This window comes from Schistocerca piceifrons, chromosome 9 (genome assembly GCF_021461385.2).
Source record: "Schistocerca piceifrons isolate TAMUIC-IGC-003096 chromosome 9, iqSchPice1.1, whole genome shotgun sequence".
NCBI classification, from domain to species: Eukaryota; Metazoa; Arthropoda; class Insecta; order Orthoptera; family Acrididae; genus Schistocerca; species Schistocerca piceifrons.
In genome coordinates, this window is record NC_060146.1 from 80,190,994 (window position 1) to 80,205,473 (window position 14,480).

Consider the following 14,480-nt stretch of genomic DNA (forward strand, 5'->3'; position numbering starts at 1 on the left):
GAAATGGTAGCTGCAGCCATTAATCTTTGTATCAGGAAACAAATGTGTTACTGATTGGATGATTGCAGCTTCAAAATCAATCATGATAGCTGTAGGATTCCATCCAGGTACGTTTCTCTCAACAGCTGTGAAAAAGCGATCGTACGTTTCTCGCTTTTTATTGGGTAGCAAGGCGTACACAGTTGGAACTGTGTCTGTTTCCTCCTCAGAACTAGAAATATCGGCGTGAACAATAAATAACTGTCCAAACTGCTTGCTAGAGCTTTTGAACGTTCCATCGACAAAGAACGAATTGTAGCCTGTTAAACAGGATTGTCCCCTTTCGCTGCCGAACACCAATATCCTATCATTTGGTCCTCTGTCGTCAACTGCAAGTAAAAACTTGTTCCCATCATTCATTAGCAAATGATGTTCTTGCAGAAATATTTCTGCAGCATCGGTCGGATCTTGTGTAGCTCCCATGCTTTTTGCCTGATGCGTTGCAGCGAACGTTTTGCACTCCTAAGTGACGGCAGTGGTGTGACGATGCAGTACTGAACTGCAGTGTGCTACCTGTTTGGTGTCCCTGTAGACCGCCCTCTACCCGTTCGGCCGGGTCTCCTCACAAATGTCGCTCCTCACAAGTGTCACTCCTCACAAGTGTCGCAATCCCATTTGGATGAAGAGTAGGCTGGGAATTATAAGTTGGTACAGGATGCCTGCCAGGAAGAGTAAGTCGACCCAAAAGGTTAGGTGGAGTGTATGGAGTTCGAGGATCTGTAGGCCATGACAAAAGGAGGGAGGAGAAGAAGTCCGTGCCACATCGGCATAGCAGAGGATGGTTCGGATCGGGGCTTACAAGGGGAGGCCGCCAATTGTGAAATTCAGATTCGATTCATACTGCGCATAGTAAAAGCTCATGGCCAGAGGTGTAATGTGGCAAAGCACCAAGATGCACTTCTCAGCCGTTGTCGAGAAAATCGACAGTTAAAAGAAACCGTTGCGGTGAAATACTCTCTACGATTAATAATTTTCCACAGCGTCGTAGCGCAGCGGTAAGCGCTTCGTGTTCGGTCAGAGGGTTTGCTGCCCTCCGTAATAAAAAAAAAACTGAGTTAATCGATCAACAACGAACTGAAATGGGTGTCTTTCGACGTCCGCCCCGAGCAGATAAAACGAACAAAAACGAACAAAATGAGATTAAAAAACAAAAAGCGCTCGGGTTTGTAATCCGAAGGTCGCCGGATCGAATCTCGCACCATGCACCTTTTTTTTAGTAGTTGTTTTTTGTAATTCAAATATATATATATATATATATATATATATATATATATATCGGCAATCAGTTGCAACAATTGTGCATATAATAAGTTGTTGAAAGTCGTTTGACGTGGAAAAACTGGCGACTTCGAACATCATTATGTTATCCGCAAACAAAGTTGTATTTCACAAATGTTATTAATTGTCTTCATAATGTTAACCACGTGTAGTTAACGGAAGACGTAGAAACGATATTCCGAAACGAATACGTATAACGTAAGTCAAACGTTCGAATTAGAAATGAGACCCTACGAACACAAATTCGCTGTGGCAGGTATGAAATATAAACTCCGTTACTCGCTCGTTACACTTGAAGGACAGATGTTGAATGGGCCGAAACGAGCCGCCGCATAGCAGCGTAGTTGCCTGCTAACTTCGAAAGAAGGTAGATGCGGTCCCTAGCGCAACTTATAACATCGTCGAAAATCAGTGCGGACGGGAGAGTTTTGGTACACCCTGTTAAAAAAAAGGAAAAATGGAGGCGGTACAGTTGGAGAGCGATCCGCCTTCACCAACATGCATAAGCAATAGATTAATAGTTTATATATATATATATATATATATATATATTGAATAACAAAAAACTAATAAAAAAATTGCATGGAGCGAGATTCGATCCGGCGACTTTCGGATTACGAACCCGAGCGCTTACCGCTGCGCCACGACGCTGTAGAAAACTACTAATCGTAGAGAGTATTTCACCGCAACAGTTTCTTTTAATAGTCGATTTTCTCGACAACGGCTGAGAAGTGCATCTTGGTGCTTTGCCACATTACACCTCTGGCCACGAGCTTTTATTATGCGCAGTATGAATCGAATCTGAATTTCACAATTGGCGGCCTCCCCTTGTTAATAGTGTGAGGTGGCACACCACTTCCTTACTTTGACAACACAGTCAGTCACATTAACACTCATACCTTAAGTCATTATGTCGGTGTTCGCCAGTACTATATTTGGTATGTGTGGTTTATGGATTTTTACATGAGGAAATTGTGGACAGAAAGTTCATGTAACAGTGTGTGTAGACTGTAGAGAACTTGTACTCCAGGGGCCGTAGTGCACGCAATGGATAACAAGGAGAAAGATTGATTTCAGGCCATAAATGCTGTGTCCAGAGACCTGTACCACTCCCTCCTTCCCACTTAGTGTCGGAGCAGGAGGGCGCCGGTTCGCAAAACATTCTACCTGGGCCAGGTGACAGACCATCGCAAAGGTGGCCAGTTGGCAGAAAGTGGGTGGAGAAAGACATTTAAGAGCGACTGATGTAATCTGAGCTTTTGCGCAAATGGTGGGACGCTCATGAAACTACAAGTATTCTCATGTTGGAACCTGGGACGATACAGACAGAGCCGCTGGTGAACGTGTTTAGTGGAGGCAAGACTGAAACTCTTGTGACACCATGATCTCACCAGGTTCTTCTAGCGAGCCGCGAGAAACATATATTTCGTGGGCACGACTGTCTGGAAAGCTATCTTTCGGGATGGAATAAATGAGTGACTGTGGTCCTGCCTAGGCAGACGTTTTTTGCTGAAACAGGGCCACGCTTATCGTGAGAAAGACGCATGCCTGGTCTAAAATCTACTTTTTTAGACCAGAGAGATTTTGAGGATATGCAAAGCAGAGGCTTGTTCACCCAGTGTGGGAACCTCGGTGCCGTTCATGGATTGGGTACCAGGCCAGCACAGCAGTCAAGCGCGGAGATTCAATGAGCAGAGGATAGTTCGATTGGAGAACTTCAGGTCTTTCCCTAGTGTGTGATACTTGTGGTTTGCATCTTGTGGTGGACTAAGAACCAGGGCAGTTTCCAGCTGTACCGACAGTGGAACTGCATACCATTTCCGACGTATCGTGTGTCACGAGAGTGAACTTATTAATCCTGAGTCGGTCGTCTGACGTTTGGCAATTTCGCCATGCACCGTCGTGCCTGTGAATCAAATCGGTTTGCGTAGACCAGTAAGCAGGTATCTGTATATTTTAAATTTTTTATGCCGTAATAATTTTGAAAATTTAAGCAAATACTATAACGAGAGTAAGCTTTTGTTAAGTGTAGTTTATGTGTTTAAAACAACCTCTTTGACATAGGTGGAATAAATGTATTAAAACATATTTTGTAAACAATTATGTAATATTTCAAGTATAACTGTAATTAATTACGTCAATTTCGTATGTATATGCTGTCATGCAATTGTAGAAGGTTCGTACTTAGGGTTTTTGTAAGCAGAAGTGTAAATTGAAAAGGTGTAGGGATCATAGTGTGGGGCGGTGGGTGGAATAATAGAATAAATGTTTTGTATTTATGCTGTTTGCCGTTCTCAACACTGGCTCTCTAACAACCATATTGGCAACCAGAAAGTGATTAGCAAAACGTGAAGCCTGTAATTAGAATTCCTAGTGCCCACTTCATCTGAGAAATACATTTATAGCTACAGCTTATAGCTTTGAGGAATTAGGAGATTGTCTGGGATTCATAATCAAAAAAACATTCTCTCTAAAATGTTCACTGTATTCTGAAAGTCACAGCCAAAAAGAATCCACACAATCCAACTACCAGAGCAGTTCAGAGTCTAATGCGCTGATGCCACTACAACTGTTCAAATTAAATGTTTAAGTGAATGCTCGCCATAATTTGATGATAATGTTCATCAAACGCCACGCTAAATAATGGTAGAATGTCTGTCCTGCGGCGGCACGTGAAAATACAACATACGCAAACTAAAGATAGATCATTAAAGTCATCCCAGAATTAACACTTCAGTCGAAAACGATTTCATGGTTACGCGTATCCCGAGTAACTTATTACGGCATCCGAGGATGTTTATAACAATGATACCGACGCTACGCAACGCGACTCCCGGCACAGGTGGTGTGCTATTCAGCATCTGGAGAGAACTGGGGCCTTCTTTTCTCACGCAGCGTTCTTACATATAAAGCCGCGGTGCGGATGGCTAAGGGAACGCCTGATCAAATCTGCTCTCCCGACTAGCCGCTGGGCTAGTAAAGCACCACTTTAAGTTATCGAATAAATCATTGCTTCCTTTGCTGATGGCCGATGAAGCTTTCAATTTAATTGTGCAATGAGCACACAAGTAAGTAATCATAATAAAAGTCTGACGTGGCTAAGTCAAATATTTTGGGCGAGAGAATTAATTTAATTACACTACACGCAGTAGAGGGGTTCTGAACTTGCTCTTTGGATATACGCTATAGCTATAGTTTTATAGTTATTCTGTCGAAACTTCTCACATTTTTATGATTATAGCGGATCTCCCTTCTACTAAAATTTAAACATCCTAGCTTTATTTATTCGCCTACTTAATCTATCTTGCTTCCTTAATTTCTAAGACAAAAACCAGAAAATCATGAATTTCAACTAAAATTTTAATTTGTGAGATCCAGAAAACTGTTTCTACTAAATTATTATGCAAAAAGAATCTAAATATAAATTTTTAAGTTTCTAGCTCTTTTCTGTTGCGCCAATGATTTTTACACAAAAACATCCAAATTTCGAAAATGGTTAAAGTTATTGAACTGATATCCAACACATATTGATTTTGTATTACTCCTGACATGCTAGAAACGTTTCAGATTATTTACTTCATTTTAAAGTATTGTGAAATATTTATGACGTCAGAGCTAGTTACAGCGGACTAGGCTGGCACACAATGGAAAGACTGATGTGAATTTTATAAGGCGTGAGTATGCTGCTTCCCTACATCACCCTCTACTTAATTTTTTTTAACGTAAATGAAAAAAAATTAATTACAAAAGGGAGGCAAGAGTACAGCTTAACTCCCTATGAAAATTAAAATTGAAATGTAAACATATAGAAATATTAAAAGAAAACTTATTACCTACTTCAATTATTTAAATTGCTGGCATGTTCACTGCCTCTTAAGCAACATTATCACTCAAAATTTAAGCAAAATCAATGAAACACTTTGGCATACATGCTGCCTTAGACAGGTAAACACATAAAAATATGTAAAATTATGAAAATCTTAAATCCTTTAAATTGTCTGTAAATATTTTTACATACACAAATTCAAAGAAAATAACACAGTTATTCATGATACATAAACAGATAATTATATCTTAGCAGTCTTTTCTAAACCTGAAAGAAAATTTCACAAATCATGACAATTTCATTTTTGCACACGTGGTTGTAGCCGCTTTGGCTGGCGTTCTACACTTCCATTCACAAGGGTAGAGGAGGGGAAGTTGCTATGGTGTGCGTCCTTCACGTTCACTCTAAATTAGGTGGGGAAAGGGGAGGGGTCACTGTGAGTTGTGTCCAAGTCACTCCACGCTTTGATGCAGCTACCAGGCTGCCATTATCTGGTTTGTCCTGTACAACAAACAAAAAGAGTGCCTCAGACTCTGTTCACTTAATATCTACGGGTCGATCACAATGAAATGGGGATATATACATTTTATCTTTCAATAGGTTACTGGAACAAAGTTAACAGAACTTTTTCAGTTTTACTCTCGTGGTTACTTAACTGTCATAAAATCGGTAAACAAATGGCTCAAAACGCCGTTAGTCGCGTACTAGAGAAAATTTATGCTCAAGGCACACAATCACAAATCCTATTGAATCTCAATTTATTATTTCTGGGCCGGAACACTGAACCAATGCTCGGTACATTCCTGACAAATCTGTATTTTATTTACTTAACTGACTCATCTTCGATTACCTTATTCTTAGAGATAGTATGAGTATATTTGATTAACAGTTGTCTTCTCAGCCTCTTTGTACACGTGAGTAACTTGTGGTAATAGTACAGTTCTGAGTGTTCAAAACACACTACGTTTAGTTGACTACTAAATCGACTTATTGGTCCACTGCTGCTGTGTCAGTTCCACATCTGCAATTATGTACTTACTTCATCGAAGTGTATTTATGCTGAGTTATAAATAATGTTTCACGTCTGCCATTATGTTACTCAATTATGTTGCTAGTGTATGTACTTACTTAACACTCACTCTATTAACATTTAAAGCATAGGATAGCACATTTATTTCATATCTATAGTGTATTGCAGCTGATCAGTTTGCTCACGTTGCAATCCATTTCCACTTGATTGGGTACTGAAACCACAGGTAGTGCATTAAGTAATTATGGCCGAGCATAACACCAAATTCCTTAAACCTATAGGACACCATGAGCTGCTCTGTCTCATCTAACATAAGGGTACCTATGGTCGCATTCACGCCTCCAACTCATAACCTCAACATGTGTAGGTGTTTCCTGTCACACACTACACCAAATAACGGCCAGCTCCGACCTTATAAATATTTCAGGGACGTGTCCTTCACGTCTCAACCACAAACACTGTTCAATTCTATTACACTGCCATTCCTTGCTACACAGGGTGAGTACATTCTTACAACTTATCTGCATATTTTTCATAACACTAAGCAATCTCTTTTACTATTAATTAGTTATCTCTACAGCATACAATAGGTTTCACTGCCACTTCAGATCCTGCTTGTACACGAATTTGTATATCTTTTTAAATTACTGTTGGTGGACCATTTCCAATAAAACAACAACTTTGTACTTATAATATTACCAGGGTTCTATACATACTTGTTACTCAAATACCTTTGTATCTTAATTACACAATACTTCTCTGTTGTTTATGTCACTGTTAGGTTTGTCACATTAGGTATTTTCTTCACTAATCGGTGGATAGAATGGTTACAGAACTCATGACTTGATAGCCATGACGGAAAATTTTTGTATTGCAAAGAAGGAGTCGAAACTTTGGTGGATAGGAAAGATGAAGATGGAGTGAGACCTGAAATGGGAAAGAAGCTCTCACCCGGCTGGGACTGCACAGCTGCCACACTGTGCAGAGGTTACAGGACAACCTCCTCCCTATAGATTTCATTAGCTTAATGCTGGCTTGATAGTCATACCGGAAGATTTTAGTATTTGAGAGTAAGAGCCGAAATTTTAGTGGATAGGAAAGATGAAGAATGAGTGAGACCTCACAAGGAAAGAAGATCTCACACAGCTGGGACTGCACAGCTGCCACACTGTGTAGAGGTTACAGAACAACCCCCTCCCTACAGAATTCATTATTATTGGATTGATAACCATAACGGAAAATTTAATGTGTTGGAAAGAAGAGGTCGAAATTTTAGGTGGATAGAAAAGATGAAGAGAGAGTGAAATCTGAAATGGGAAAGAAGATCTCACACAGCTGGGACTGCACAGCTGCCACACTGTGTAGAGGTTACAGAACAACCTCCTCCCTACAGAATTCATTAGCTTAATGCTGGTCCTAAAACATGGCACATCACACGTACAAAGGCACAAACAGAGATATTAAGTCCGAAAGGTACCACACGGTATTGGTAACAAACTCCTTCGTACAAGAAAGCTGTGTACTTCCTTGAACTTACCGCCAGTGGCAAATTCCAAAATCCACACGTGATGTCCATACAGGTTAAGAATTTTACTCCCCAGAATTTTTGCAATAACTCGTCCATGTTCTGCGGTCTATCACTTTCCCTAACCACTATTTCATTCAACCAACGAGCGTCCAAGACCAATCTGACACTACTGTCTCTTTTTGGTACAACAACAAGAGGATTATTGTACTCACTGGCCGCTTTTTCAATCACACCCCACTCTAGCATTCTCTGTATCTCCTTTCGAACCGCCTCCTTCCTGGCTATATGTATTTGGTATGGCTTCCTGAAAAACACTTGGCCAGGTTTCACCTTTAATTGACATTCATAACCTTTGACCACGCCAGGTCGATTTGAAAATACCTTATGATGCCTTTTTAAAACCTGTCTCAGTTCTTCCTTCTGATTAGCTGAAATTTTATCGATTTCCTGCAATTTAGCTTCTATTTTGTCCAAAACAATTGCTTCTTCTGTGTTTAGCTTACTTTTACTAAGATTAACACCTTAGTCCCAATATCTCCTATTTTTCAGAACTCGTATAGGCAGCTCTCAAGTTTCATCATTAGTTACTATATGTTTATCAATAAAAGGTACCGTAATTACTCCGGTTATCGGCAAGACCAATTTTAACTGGCTTCTTTCAAAGTCAACAACACTCTGATATTTCGACAAGAAATCTATGCCAATTAAAACCTCAATACTGAGATTGTTTACAATTAAGCATGGATGATCAATTAAATTACCTTTAATATCAAAGGGCAGTAAAGCTTCTTGCCTTACCGTTTTTGACACCTTGCCAGTAGCACCAATTATTCTTAGTCCTGATACCCTCATTACTGTAAGCTTGTCTTTACCAGGTAATGCATCAAAGAAGGACTAAGATATCGCACTCACCTCACTTCCACTGTCTAAGAGACAACGTACATTGATACCCAACATATTCACTATTATTATAGGGTGGCTTATTCTAGGATGTACAGGTGGTTCCTCAAACTCATCCAATAGTTCCTTTTGGATTTGTCTCCAACTAAAGTGATCGACATCTGTCTTCGTTACATTTAGGTCAAAGTGTGTAGGGGTTTCCTGAATTACATTTTCAGCCGCCTTTTCCAGTCGGTCTATTAATTTTAAATCGAAACACCGCACGACTTCATTACTTTTAATTTTCTGAACATGACCCAAATTACTGTAGTCTGAGCAATTCTATGCCTCCAGACCGAGCATAACACTAGTTACAGCTAAACCACTTTCACTATTATCGTCGGGTTCCTTCTCAAGTGACAACTGGTCACAGCTACTGGGTTCATGACCCACAACAGGCTATCCTCTACATTCTCACTTACCTCCTGTCCTAAATCTATTAGTACAGTATCAACATCCTGCAAAGGGACTTTAGATAAGAGCACATCATCCTTATCGTAAATATAAGCATGAATTTCTTCTGCTTCTTCACCTGACAATTCAGTATTTTGTAGCTCTTCCCCACCGTTACACTGTTGCGCCTTCTCTTTCTCTTCCCACTTAGGAAGCGTCTCTCACATGGTATCTATTAAATACTGTGAGTGATCTAATATTTCTGCTGTATCCTTAGATGCTACCGACCCCTCATCCACATGTTCAGTCTGAGTATTCTGATCTGTCTTACCAATTACTGTAATTACTGGCTTAGGAAAAGTAACCGCCTGGTGAGCGCCAGTGTCCTCATAGACGGGAACTAGTTTTCCTGCCTCGGCCTACTACTGTTTCCTTTATTTCCATTATAGTTAACTGGCACAGCAATGCTTTCCGCACTGTTTTTTACCTGCATAATTTTGTTGGGAACAAAATTACTATGATTTGGATGCCATTGTTGATTCTGATAATTATTTCCCCAATTCCTACCTCTCTTAGGATAGCGAACACCTACTGTTCTGATGTTTACATTGCCATTCTGCTCGTTCTTAATATTACTACTTAGTGTTATTAGCATTTCTGTTATTACGTGCTTGCTCCTCATTGGCAGCCACACGCTCTACACGTTCCAAATATTCAATGAATCGATCCAAATTGTCTCTAGGGGCAGATATAATTCTAGTTTTCCAACACCATGGCAGTTTGGCTTCAAGACCTAGTATTATCATTTCAGGTTTTAGCTTTTCGGCCAAATGTGACAAACGTGAGATCCATGACCTGGCAAACTCTTTAATAGATTCCTTGCCTGCATTGAAGCGTTTTCCACTCCAAAATTCTCTCAACACTTCATTTTGCTTATTGCTAGACCAATACTCATTAATGAAAGCTGTTTTAAATTCCCCTAATGTTTTACACTTCAACATAACATCAGCTGACCAACGCATGGCGTCACCCACTAAATGGCTTCTAATAAATGAGATTTTCTCTCGTTCAGACCAAGTTGGTCGAATCTCATCTTCAAAATCGTTCCAGAAATCTAGCAGGTGGATATTTTTATCTGGATCGAACCACAAGAACTGCCGACACCCGATAAAAGCGGCGTTTGCAGCTCCAACTCGTTGCATACTACAAGTACCAGATGTTACTGGAGCTACTTCACTCTCAATGTTAGCAATGTTAGTACTAATATTTTCTACTCTCATTTCAACATTGTCTACTCTTTGCACAATATGAGTAGTATCAGTTTTGATTGCATCTACTTCTGCTTGACGTACGTTTACTTTTATATTAACATCTTTAAACTTATCTGAGCACAGTTCAGATTCCGCCTCGATCTTTCTTTTTGTGTTAACTTGTGCTCCAGCTTCGCATCTTCCATTTGGAAATCTTCGCGAACCTCAGCAATTTCGGATTTTACTGTTTTATACATCTCAGATAACTGCTGAGCAACCTTTTTCTTAATATCCTCATGGTTGTAATCAATTTTATAATTTAAACTGTCCAGATCCTCTTTAAACTTATTGCAGGCAGTCTTGAAGGAAGTTTCTAATTCAACTTTATTGGATTCTAATTTATTGGCCATTGCCTCAAACCGTTTATTAAAATTGGTTTGGCTGGCCACAATCCTGTTATTTACCTCAATTATATCAGATTTTAACTCAGCTGTCATTCTAGCATTACTGGCTGGCATTTTTGCATTACTGGCAGCTATTGCTTGTAATATTACATTTAAATCAAAAGCCCCAGTATCTCTGTGTTGCTCACTAGCTGGCTTTTTATCACCCTCAGGTGACGAAAAACTAGCTCCAACACCAGAATCATCAAAACTAAATGAAACTTCTGATTGATCAGTCATATCTAACTTCTCCTTTTTAATCTCTACCATCTCTGATGACAGTTTCATTTTTAATTCATCAGAGAAACTATCATCCAATAACTTAACACTTTCTGATTTCTGATTTACTACAGGGGTCTCTACTATTGGATCGTTGCCCTTTTTCACACTACTGTCAGGAGACACCGGATTTCACTTTAACATTACTATTTTCATGCATACTTACACTTGAGCCGTTGTCTGGATTTACAGTTCCTTCAACAGACATAGGTCCTGATTTAGGTTTAACTTCTGTTTCTTTTTGCGGTTCCATCGCCGACAGTCTTTTAGTGCAGGTTAGTAAAAGTTTTAACAGCTTTTCACTTAACTTAGTTCCTTCTGCACGACGTATGGCGTTGCCGGCGCGGTGTACCAGGATTACTGATTTGACGCTGCGCGTTGAACTGCAGACGGCACCTCGACAACTGCTGTGTTGTGGGCGTAGCCCGCAACGGCAGACGCGGCTCCGGTCGCTCCGACGGATGACTGCGGTGCGGTGAGACTGACTTCTCGCGATGCCAGCAGTGCAGATTAGACTCAGCACCAGCTCCATCAATCCAGATGCGTTGTTAATCCAATTGCGTCGTCCAGATGCACACGTAACACTGTCTATCACTGTTCGATTGCTCAGTTGCGTGTCGCATTTCACTTCCGAATCCGAATATTTAAAAATCACTTTCACTTTCACTTTGTTTGTTTCCCGGCCGATTAGCAACATATGTGGGGCAGTGGGTGGATATTAGAGAATAAATGTTTTGTATTTATGCTGTTTGCCGTTCTCAACACTGGCTCTCTAACAACCATATTGGCAACCAGAAAGTGATTAGCAAAACGTGAAGCCTGTAATTAGAATTCCTAGTGCCTACTTCATCTGAGAAATACATTTATAGCTACAGCTTATAGCTCTGAGGAATTAGGGGATTGTCTGGGATTCATAATCAAAAAACCATTCTCTCTAAAATGTTCACTATATTCTGAAAGTCACAGACCAAAAAGAATCCACGCAGTCCAACTACCAGAGCAGTTCAGAGTCTAATGCGCTGATGCCACTACAACTGTTCAAATTAAATGTTTAAGTGAATGCTCGCCATAATTTGATGATAATGTTCATCAAACGCCACGCTAAATAATGGTAGAATGTCTGTCCTGCGGCGGCACGTGAAAATACAACATACGCAAACTGAAGATATATCATTAAAGTCATCCCAGAATTAACACTTCACTCGAAAACTATTTCATGGTTATGCGTATCCCGAGTAACTTATTACGGCATCCGAAGCTGTTTATACACTGCTGGCCACCGTAAATGCAACACCCTGAAGGAAGCATCCGAATCAAGTGAAATTTACACCATGAGTTTGCAGCGATGAGATATGCAACTGATTAGAATTTTAGCGCAGACGCACATCACGCGCGCCTGTGGCGCCACCTCATAGCGCCATTTAAGGCTTGGCGATTTCGACGAGTGTACGTTCGGCACGTGTGTTTACCTTGTGGTTGTTTCACAAGACGATCAGTTATGCCTCGTAGACAACAGCGAACATCTTTTGATCAAGTATCCGAGTTCGACAGAGGAAGGACAGTGGCTTACCGAGATTGTGGATTATCATACAGAGAAATCGCTAGCCGTGTTGGACGAAACCAAACAACTGTAAAGCGGATATGTGACCGTTCGATGCAGGAGGGTACGACGGACCGACGTGGTCGATCGCATTCACCTCGGTGCACCACTGCACGTGCTGATAGGCAAATTGTGCGCATGACAGTGACGGATCGCTCAGTGACATCCCGAACCATAGCACAGCACATTGCGTCTGTAACGCATCATCCAGTGTCTGCGCGTACTATTCGACGCCGTTTACAGCAGAGCGGTCTGTCCGCAAGACGTCCATTGCTTCGTCTACCATTGACGCAGAACCACAGACGTCTCCGTCGCCAATGGTGTGATGACAGACGGATGTGGACGGCAGAATGGAATGACGTTGTCTTTGCCGACGAGGCACGCTTCTGTCTGCAGCACCACGATGGTCGGATTCGAGTGTGGAGACACCGTGGAGAGAGGATGCTGGACAGCTGCATTATGCACCGCCACACTGGTCTTGCACCGGGTATTATGGTATGGGGCGGTATTGGATATTACTCTCGCACGCGTCTAGTACGCATTGCCAGTACTTTAAATAGCCGGCGCTACATATCCGAGGTGCTGGAGCCAGTTGTCCTTCCGTACCTTCAGGGCTCGGCCACAGCCATATTTCAACAGGATAATGCGCGACCACACGTGGCACGCATTGTCCAAAGGTTCTTCGTCAATAGCCAGATTGAATTGCTTCCCTGGCCGGCTCGCTCTCCAGATCTTTCACCGATAGAAAACATGTGGTCCATGGTTGCTCAAGGAGTGACCCAGATTACATCCCCAGCTGCCACACCAGATGATCTTTGGCAACGTGTGGAAGCTGCTTGAGCTGCTGTACCCCAGGAACACATCCAACGTCTCTTTGACTCAATGCCGAGACGTGTGGCAGCGGTGATCTCCAACAATGGCGGCTACTCTGGCTACTGATTCTGGCAGGAACCACATGTCACAGACGTCTGTAAACGTAATAATTTGATACTTGGTCAACATGTTATCTACAAAACAAATTTTGCTGTGCTACCTCTTGTCTTTCTTGGTGTTGCATTTACGGTGGCCAGCAGTGTAGCAATAATACCGACGCTACGTAACGCGACTCCCGGCACAGGTTGTGCGCTAATCAGCGTCTGGAGAGAACTGGGGCCTTCTTTTCTCGTGCAGCGTTCTTACATATAAAGCCGCGGTGCGGACGGCTAAGGGAACGCCTGATCAAATCTGCTCTCCCGACTAGCTGCTGGGCTAGTAAAGCACCACTTTAAGTTATCGAATAAATCATTGCTTCCTTTGCTGATGGCCGATGAAACTTTCAATCTAATTGTGAAATCAGCACAAAAGTAAGTAATCATAATGAAAGTCTGACGTGGCTAAGTCAAATATTTTGGGCGAGAGAATTAATTTAATTACACTACACGCATTAGACGAGCTCTGAACTTGCTCTTTGGATATACGCTATAGCTATAGTTTTATAGTTATTCTGTTGAAACGTCTTGCATTTTTATGATTGTAGTGGATCTCCCTTCTACTTAAATTTAAACATCCTAGCTTTATTTATTCGCCTACTTAATCTATCTTGCTTCCTTAATTTCTAAGACAATAACCAGAAAATCATGAATTTCAACTAAAATTTTAATTTGTGAGATCCAGAATACTGTTTCTACTAAATTATTATGCAAAAGGAATCTAAATATAAATTTTTAAGTTTCTGACTCTTTTCTGTTGCGCCAATGATTTTTACAGAAAAACATCCAAATTTCGAAAATGAATAAAGTTATTGGACTGATATCCAACACATATTGATTTTGTATTACTCCTGACGTGCTAGAAACGTTTCAGGATATTTACTTCATTTCAAAGTATTGCGAAATA